We start from the raw sequence: 9,772 nt of genomic DNA on the forward strand, positions 1-9,772 counted from the left end.
TTTTTGTTTTCCAAGTTAATGGAATGGCTTTTGGAGGCTCTACAGTGGCTGCTCCTAAAAAGGATACCCTATTCCTTTTTTTTTATTATTTTTTTCAGCCTCAATTGGGACTTTAATGCCGTCTTCATTCTTTCCTAGTCCCTTTCCAGGGAGATATCCCATTTTACTCATGATTTTTTGACTCGTGGGGCTGTATAGGGAGGCTGGAACAGTAATCTCTGCATGCCATTGTTGTAACAAGTCTCGGCCCCATAAATTAATTGGAATAGAAGTGATCATAGGTTGAACTGTACTTTCTTGATTATCAGGTCCTAGACAATGTAAAATCGTGGCACTTTGACACACTTCTGAGGCGGTGCCTACACCGACGAGTCCTGTAACAGGCTATTGTTTAGGCCAATTTTTTGGCCATTGATTTAAAGCGATGATAGCAACATCAGCCCCAGTATCCACTAACCCTTCAAACTGCTTTCCCTGAATAGTGACTGTACACATGGGTCTATCCTCTGAGACCTGACTAGCCCAATAAGCAGCTTTTCCAGCAGGGCTGGTACTTCCAAACCCTCTTGTTCTTTCCGTTTTGTTTTTCCCAATTTTAATAGAAGGCAGAAGCAGTAATTGAGCAATTCTATCACCTGGATTGGCGCTCCAGGGACCAATGGAACTGATCACTAACTGAATTTCCCCTTTATAATCTGAATCAATTACCCCAGTATGAATTTGAACTCCCTTCAAATTTAGACTTGATCTCCCTAAAATAAGGCCTACCGTCCCTTCTGGCAGCAGGTCATATACCCCTGTAGGAATCTTTTGCAGGGGCTCTCCAGGGAGTAAAGAAACCATTTGAGTGGAACATAAATCTGCTGCTGCGCTGCCTGCTGTGGCGGTGGACAGCTGTTGTATTGTTGTAACTGGCTGACTTCCTGATGTGGTGGTATTTGCTGCGGGGGTTGTGGTCCCTGAAAACCCTGAGGAACAAACAGCTGAATTGGGAATGCCCCAGTTGTTGCGGGGCCTGAGGCTGGCTCCTCTTCCCATTTCCCCAACAATGGTTGCCCATCTTTATCAAATTTAGAATGACATTGATTAGCCCAATGTTTTCCTTTTCCACATTTTGGACACAGGTCAGGTGGCTCTTTATTTTTTGCCGTAATATCTTGATTTATTATATTCTGTTTACTTAAGACTGGGCAACTCCTTTTCAGATGACCGATTTGGCCACAATTATAACATTTTTTCCCAAATGTTCTAACTTGTCCTCCTAAAGTGACTCCCATCATTGCTTGAGCCATTAGCATTGCCTTTATGCATAGCTCCTCCAATCCCATCACAAGCCTTCACATATTCTGTAATTTCATCAACTTCTTCTGGAACTTTTCTTTTTAATGGCTTCATGGCCAATTGACATTCTGGATTTGCATTTTGATAAGCCATTAATTCCACAATAACTTTTCGGGTGTTATCATCTGTAATAGATTTTTGAGCAGCATCTTGCAACCTTGCCACAAAGTCTGGATATGGCTCTTTAGAGCCTTGTCTAATTGAATTAAAAGAAGGGCAGGCGGTTCCTGGGTCCTGAATTTTTTCCCAGGCCCTGAGGCAAATAGCCCTTAGTTGTTCAATAGCCTCATTCTACATTACTGTTTGTTGGATAATGGTGCTCCAGTTTGGACCTGTTCCTAGCAATTGGTCTCCATCTATATTAACAGTGGGATTAGTAGCCTAATTTTTCGTACCTGTTCTTGTACTCCATCAATCCACCAGGTTTTAAACTGTAGAAACTGAGAGGGTGAAAGGGAAGATTTAGCGAAAATTTTCCAGTCATAAGGAATAAGTCTATTTCTATGAACAATGGAATCTAATAATGTTCTCATATAAGGGGAGTTGGGTCCATATTGTTTAACTCCTTGCTTCATATCTTTTAACATTTTCATGGTGAAAGATTCATATCTAGCCTCAGTTCAGACAGACGCTCCTGCTTGAGTTCCTTTCCTGGCCCGTATGGGTTGTAAAAGTACCGGGAACTCCCATGCCTCAAGAGCTCCTGTTTTCTGGCTTTATCAATGATTTCATGCAGTGTACCATCTTGTCCACTAGGTGGTGGTGTAGGATTAAACACCACCGCCGTGGGTTGCTGGTATGGTGCCCTGCTATTTGGCACAGGACATACCGCTTTGAACCTCTGGAGGCGGCCCATACTGACGCTCCGCTAGCGGCCCTATATTTATAAACTATCGGCGGTCGAGTCATATTTTCTATCGGCTGATATTGTGGCTACTGCATCTGAATTGGTATTGCTGGGATAGAAACTCTATCCTTTTCTACTTGATATTCTCTTGGGGTGTGTACTTGTCTAACCTGCCTTTGAGGTTGTAATGTTATAGGTATCTGAACCCGGGAGGAGTCGATGGCCATCGCGCTTTAGGCTCTGATGGCCCCAATAATTCTGAACGTCCTTCCCCCAGTTTTGATGACTCAGGATATGTTACCTCCTGTAACTGATTGTAGTCAACATTTTGCGTTTACTGAGCCATTACAGACTCTGCTACATATTTACAATGTGAACTTTCCGTTCCTTTCCTGAACTCTGTCCCTGCCTCTTCTTCATAATCTATTACACAACCTTCAGGGGCAGCAGAAACTGAAACGCTATCTTCTTCTGTTTGAAATGGTTCTAAAGTTGCTTTAATAATGGCCCAATCATTCCATACTGTAAGTGGAATGATTTTACCTTCCCTATTTGCTTGTTTTAATTATTTGCCAATTTTTTCCCAATCTTTTAGATCTAAAGTTCCCTGTTCTGGAAACCAGGGGCAAAATTGTTCTATTGTTTGAAATAGCATAATTAGATTTTCTGTAGAAGCTCTAACTCCCCCTCTTCTTAAAATAATTTTAATGAAGCTGAGATAAGAGGCATATTTACTTTCAGTTTGTCCCATTGTTACCTGGGTTCCTCTGAGCGCACAAGCTTACCGCAAGGCTGACCGGGGACATACTCAGGAATCTCTCGTCAACTTGTCCTCAATGCTCACGTTCTTAGCGTATCTTCACCTTAGAGAAAGGCACCCATGTTGTGCGGCAGGTGAAGGGGTGGCCTGCCCCTCCACACCTGTGGGTATTTCTCATCAGGTAGGATGAGAGACTGAGAAAAGAAATAAGGCACAGAGACAAAGTGTAGAGAAAGAACAGTGGGCCCAGGAGACCGGCACTCAGCATATGGAGGACCTGCACCGGCCCCGGTCTCTGAGTTCCATCAGTATTTATTGATTATTATTTTTACTATCTCAGCAAGGGGAATGCAACAGGAGAACAGGGTGATAGTGGGGAGAAGGTCAGCAAGAAAACATGTGAGCAAAGGAATCTGTGTCACAAATAAGTTCAAGGGAAGCTACTATGCCTGGATGTGCACATAGGCCAGATTTATGCTTCTCTCCACCCAAACATCTCACTGTAGTAAGAATAACAGAGCAGCATTGCTGCCAGCATATCTTGCCTCCAGTCACGGGGCGGTTTTCTCCTATCTCAGAATAGAATGAATGTACCATCGGGTTTTATACCGAGCATTCCCAGGGGCATGCAGGAGATAGAAGCCTTCCTCTTAACCGCAAGAGGCCTTTCTCTTTTACTAATCCTCCTCAGCACAGACCCTTCACGGGTGTCGGGCTGGGGCACGATCAGGTCTTTCCCGTCCCACGAGGCCATATCTCAGGCTGTCTCAGTGGGGAGAAATCTTGGACAATACCCGGCTTTCCTGGGCAGAGGTCCCTGTGGTTTTCTGCAGTGCATTGTGCTCCCAGTTAATCGAGAATGGAGAATGGCGATGACTTTTACCAAGCATACTGCCTGCAAACATATTGTTAACAAGGCACATCCTGCACAGCCCTAGATCCCTTAAACCTTGATTCCATACAACACATGTTTCTGTGAGCACAAGGTTGGGGCTAAAGTTACAGATTAACAGCATCTCAAGGCAAAACAATTGTTCAGGGTACAGATCAAAATGGAGTTTCTTATGTCTTCCTTTTCTACAAAGACACAGTAACAGTCTGATCTCTCTCTCTTTTCCCTACAAATTTGGCCTAGGCCGGGTGCCGTGGCTCACACCTGTAATCCCAGCACTTTGGGAGGCTGAGGCGGGCAGTTCACCTGAGATCAGGAGTTCGAGACCAGGCTGACCAACATGGAGAAACTCCATCTCCACTAAAAATACAAAAATTGGCTGGGCGCGGTGGCTCATGCCTGTAATCCCAGCACACTGGTAGGCTGAAGCGGGTGGATCACGAGGTCAGGAGATCGAGACAATCCTGGCTAACATGGTGAAACCCCATCTCTACTGAAAATAAGAAAAAATTAGCCGGGCATGGTGGCAGGCACCTGTAGTCACAGCTACTCGGGAGGCTGAGGCAGGAGAATGGCGTGAACCCAGGAGGCAGAGCTTGCAGTGAGTGGAGATCACACCACTGGACTCCAGCCTGGGTGACAGAGTGAGACTCCGTCTCAAAAAAAAAAAATTAGCAAGGCATGGTGGCAAGCGCCTGTAATCTCAGCTACTTGGGAGGCTGAGACAGGAGAATCGCTTGAAACCAGGAGGCAGAGGTTGCAGTAAGCTGAGATCACACCACTGCATTCCAGCATGGGGGACAAAAGCAAGACTCCGTCCCTGGTGCTCGGGAGGAAGACTCAATCCTTAGAATTTCTCAAGTATTAAGAGTGATATTTATGGCCCAGATAGTTTATGCTAATTAGGTGACTCATGATGGCCCCTAAGCAGTTTCAGGATACCAGCTGACCATATCAGAAAAACCACCTCTGTGATTAGAGATTGGGGATTCAATCCACTTGAGGTTCAGGGAGGGGAAATGGAACTGAATCTCCAGCCAGTGGTGTAATCAATTGTGCCTATGGAATGGAACTCTGATTTAAAAAAAAAAAAACACTCTGGATATAGGCTGGGAGTGGTACCTCATGCCTGTACTGCCAGCACTTTGGGAGGCCAAGGCAGGAGGATTGCTTGAGCCCAGGAGCTTGAGTCTCCAACCTGAACAAGAGAGTGAGATCCCGTTTCTACAAAAAAGAATAAAATTAGCCGGGTGTGGTGACATGCACCTGCAGTCCCAGCTACATGGGAGGCTGAGGTGGGAGGATCACTTGAGCCTGAGAGATAAAAGCTACAGTGAGCCGTATCATGCCACTGTGCTCCAGCCTGGACAACACAGTTACACCCTGTCTCAAAAACAAACAAACAGGCTGGGTATGGTGGCTCACGCCTGTCATCCCAGCACTTTGGGAAGCAAGGTTGAAGTGGGGGGATCATGAGGTCAAGAGATCGGGACCATCGTGGCCAATGTGAAACCCTGTCTCTACTAAAAATACAAAAATTACTGGGTGTGGTGGCACGCACCTATAATCCCAGCTACTTGGGAGGCTGAGGCAGGAGAATCGCTTGGACCCGGGAGGTGGAGGTTGCAGTGAGCCAAAATCGCACCACTCCAGCCTAGGTAACAAAGCACGACTCCATCTCAAAAAGCAAAAAAAAAAATACAAGCAACAACAAAAAAACTTCTGGATACAAAACTCTGGAGTGCCCTGGTTGATGAACATACAGAGTATCAGAGGGCAAAGGACGACATAACCTCCCTGATTCCACAGGGAGAGAGCATGGTAGCTCTGCATTCAGAACCTTCTCAGACTTGCCCTGTGTGTCTCTCTGGCTGGTTGTGCTGATTTGCATCCTCCATAATAAAACTGTAATCATAAGAATAGCACTTTCCTGAGTTCTGTGGTTGTTGTAGTGACTTATCGAATCTGAGGGGGATCATGAGAAACCCCCAAATTTGTAGCCAGTCAGTCAGAAGTGTGGGTGACCTGAGGATCCCCCTGACCTTGCAGCTGACCTCTGAAGTAAAGGCAGTCTTCTTGGGGATTGTGCATTTTAACTTGCGGGGTCTGCACTAGCTCTGGATGGTGAGGGCCAGAATTGAACCACAGTATACCAGTTGGTATTTAACAGGATACTATATGAAAGAAGAACTTATCCTGTCTGTGGCCTAGGTCAGTTCCCGGCCAGACTCCTTCAGTTCTTGCCCTAAGGATTTCTTCCTAACTCACCAGGTTCACTTTCTTTCCCAGATGTCCTTCGTCCTGGTTCCACTCCCAGGATCCTTGCTGGGGGGACTCTGATTTCCTGCTATACCATTGCCTCTGTTCCTGCCAGCCAAGTGCAAGATGAAAGCATGTCTATGATATCAAAACAGCCTTGGGTGTTCTCCCAGCCACAGTAAAAGTCAAACGTCCTCAGAATTAGGGAGGATGATGTGCATGTGGTTGGGAAGTGGGGGATCATCTCAGTGTCATTCTTATTCTTCTCTCACATTCTTTCATTTTGTCCACAGCACAACCCCATAAAATGATCAGGACAAGTTAGGAATTAGGGATTGACAAGAAGGACCTCAAACAACCCTGAGTCCAAACCCCCTTAGATAGTTAACCAAGTCCATGAAAGGAAGTAACAGCTGGGTTTGGAAACTAGGCCTCCTGACCCTAACCCAGTGCTCTTCCACTAAACCAGGCTGCCTCCCCTTGATGGGGCCCAGAGGCTTCTGCCCTGTGGGCAGCCATCTAAGCTCGTGCACTGCCATAGATGTGCATGCAGAAGGCAGGGAGAGAAAATAAGGAAAATTGAATAAACAGACAGAGGCAATGGTATTTCCCATTCAGGTAAGTCTAGAGCCTCTCTTTGAGTCAACCAGGACACCGGAGGCCAAGAGGTTGTTTCAGCAGGGGGTAGCAAGGCCAGGTATCAACCTCTAAGTCTAGAGATAGGTTCCAAACATGCCTAAGCTCATTTATCATTCATCTGACATCTTTCATCCGTTATTTAGATATTTTATATATATATTTATATTTATATATAATATATATATATATATTATATATCTATATTTATACATAAATATATATAAATATAGATATATAATATATATATCTCGGTTGGGTGCAGTGGCTCATGACTGTAATCCCAGAACTTTGGAAGATCAAGGCAGGCAGATCACTTGAGACCAGGAGTTTGAGACCAGCCTGGGCAACATAGCAAAACCCCATCTTTACTAAAAATACAAAAAATTAGCTGGACACGGTGATACACACCTGTAGTCTCAGCTACTTGAGAGGTTGAAGTGGGAGGATCAATTTAGCCTGGAAGGTCAAGGCTTCAGTGTGCCGAGATCGTGCCACTGCACTCCAGCCTGGGCAATGGGAGTGAGACCCTGTCTCAACAGATATAGTTAGATAGATGATAGAGAGAGAGAGAGAGAGAGAGAGAGAGAGAGAGAGAGATGGTAGATAGACAGACAGACAGACAGACACAGCCAGGTGTGGTGGCTCATGCCTGTAATCCTAGCACTCTGGGAGGCCGAGGCAGGTGGATAACATGAAGTCAGGAGTTTGAGACCAGACTGGCCAACATGGTAAAACCCCATCTCTACTAAAAATACAGAAATTAGGTGGCGTGGTGGCTCATGCCTGTAATCCCAGCACTTTGGGAGGCTGAGGCAGGTGGATCATCTGAGGTCAGGAGTTCGAGACCAACCTGGCCAACATGGTGAAACTCTGTCTCTACTAAAAATACAAAATTAGCCGGGCATGGTGGCAGGCACCTCTATTCCTAGCTACTCAGGAGGCTAAGGCAGGAGAATCACTTGAACCCAGGAGGCGGAGGTTGAGGTGAGCTGAGATGGCGCCACTGCACTCCAGCCTGGGTGACAGAGCGAGACTCCCTCTCAAAAAACAAACAAACAAAAACCTAGAATCCCTTGATGGCAACTTGAAGGAGTCCCTCATATCCTCCAGGCACAGGCACATGTGACTAAGGACAGGACCAGGATGTCATTGTAAAGGTTACCAAGATTCAGTGCTAAGTAAATGCTCAGCCCTCCAGGTCTCTTATGCTAAGATAAGGGCATTGCTGGGAAGGGGCTGGGAGCCTGAGATGAGATGGAGACATTTAGGCAGACATGAACAAGACTGAGAACTTTGAACCCCCAAATTCCCTTGAAATTCTCATGTCTGTGGAGATAAGGCCCTCTAATACTGCTCCCTCTTCCCAAAACATCAGCCTCAGAACCCTCCCTGCCCCCATCCCTCTTTGGCCCCAGGCCCTTCATGAGTTAGGTCCCAGCACAGCCCATGGAGAAGCACAAGGTTACAGGCCTAGCCAGTTTGTTTTGGCAGAAGCTGCAGGAGCATGTGTGAGAGTGCGTGCTGAGGGAGCTAGACCAAAGTAGGGGGATGGAAGCCTTGGTTTGGCCAAACTCGTTGCCGTGGATGCTTATCCAGGATTTGGGATTTACTGTGTTGGCCTGAGCACCTGGCAGGAGAATTAATAGTCGGCTAGATTGGCTAATTAAGGTCTGGATTAAGTAGTAGCCTACAGCTAATAAGTATGAAATGCCAGAACTTCCCTGGCATACTGTAGAAGAAGGAATCAGAAGTCCCCGGGAGATGGGAATGCTGGACTGGATCTATGATGAGCAACCTTCTTAGCCACTGCTAGCCACATATTTTAGGGGGGTATGGAAAACATTCCCTTTATGAAAGCATTAAGAAATGCATTGGTGAGGGCCACCAGCATCCTTGACTTGCTCTGATGACTGTCCTCTCTTGACTAGAGAGCTAGCGGGGTGTGCTGGATGGATCAGTGGAACTGGATTCCCCGATCTCGGTGAGAATAATAGCATCTTGGTGGTACAAAGGCCAAATGGAGTTCCGTACTTAACAAAGGCAAGGTGGATACAATAGCCCGCAATAAGGCAAAGGGACGAAATGATCACCAGGTGGACAAGATGACAGTCCAGTGGACAATGGTCGGCTGCTTTCCCAGCTGCGCCCCCTCCCCCGCCTCCGGCCCGGGCTTGTGCAAAGATATAAAGTGGCCATGGTGGCAGGGATGGAAGCTATGCCTGGGCTCAGTAACAGAGTCTTCTCTCTGAGGCTGATCTGGCTATGGCCAGTGCTGAGTGTCGACCCTCTTCACAGCCCACTGCTGAGCCCTGATTGGGCACCATTCTCACTTCATTGTAGATTGGTTTGACTGGGTTCTCCCATCATGAAGGGGCTGTATTTTATCTTCATGAGGATAGGTACGTATTTCATATATGTGCTTTCTCTACCTACAGTGCTTCCATCAGCACCACCACTCATGGACTTACTGAATGCCATATCCATCAGCATGGCATTCAACATAATATAGCTTCCAACCAGGGCAATACGTGTTACAGCCAAGGAAATGTACAAATGAGCTCACACTCAAGGAATTTACTGGCTTTACCATGTACCCCGTGGACCAGAAGCAGCTGGCTGGATAGAATGGTGGAGAGGTCTTGCTATGTTGCCCAAGCTGGTCTTGAACTCCTGAGTTCAACCAATCCTTAACCTCCCACCTTAACCTCTCAAAGTGCTGGGATTACAGGCGTTAGCCACTGCGTCAAGCCTCAAGCGTAAACTTTTTTTTTGGTGGGGGTCAGAGTCTCACTCTGTCGTCTAGGCTGGAGTGCAGTGGCGTGATCTCGGCTCACTGCAACCTCTGCCTCCTGGGTTCAAGAGATTCTCCTGCCTCAGGCTCCTGAGTAGCTGGGTAGGCATGTGCCACCACACCCACTAGCCACCACACCCACTATTTTTAGTAGAAATGGGGTTTTACCGTTTTAGCCAGGATGGTTTCGATCTGCTGACCTCGTGATCCGCCCGCCTCCCAAAGTGCTAGGATTACAGATGT

Source organism: Rhinopithecus roxellana, chromosome 4, assembly GCF_007565055.1.
Source record: "Rhinopithecus roxellana isolate Shanxi Qingling chromosome 4, ASM756505v1, whole genome shotgun sequence".
NCBI lineage: Eukaryota > Metazoa > Chordata > Mammalia > Primates > Cercopithecidae > Rhinopithecus > Rhinopithecus roxellana.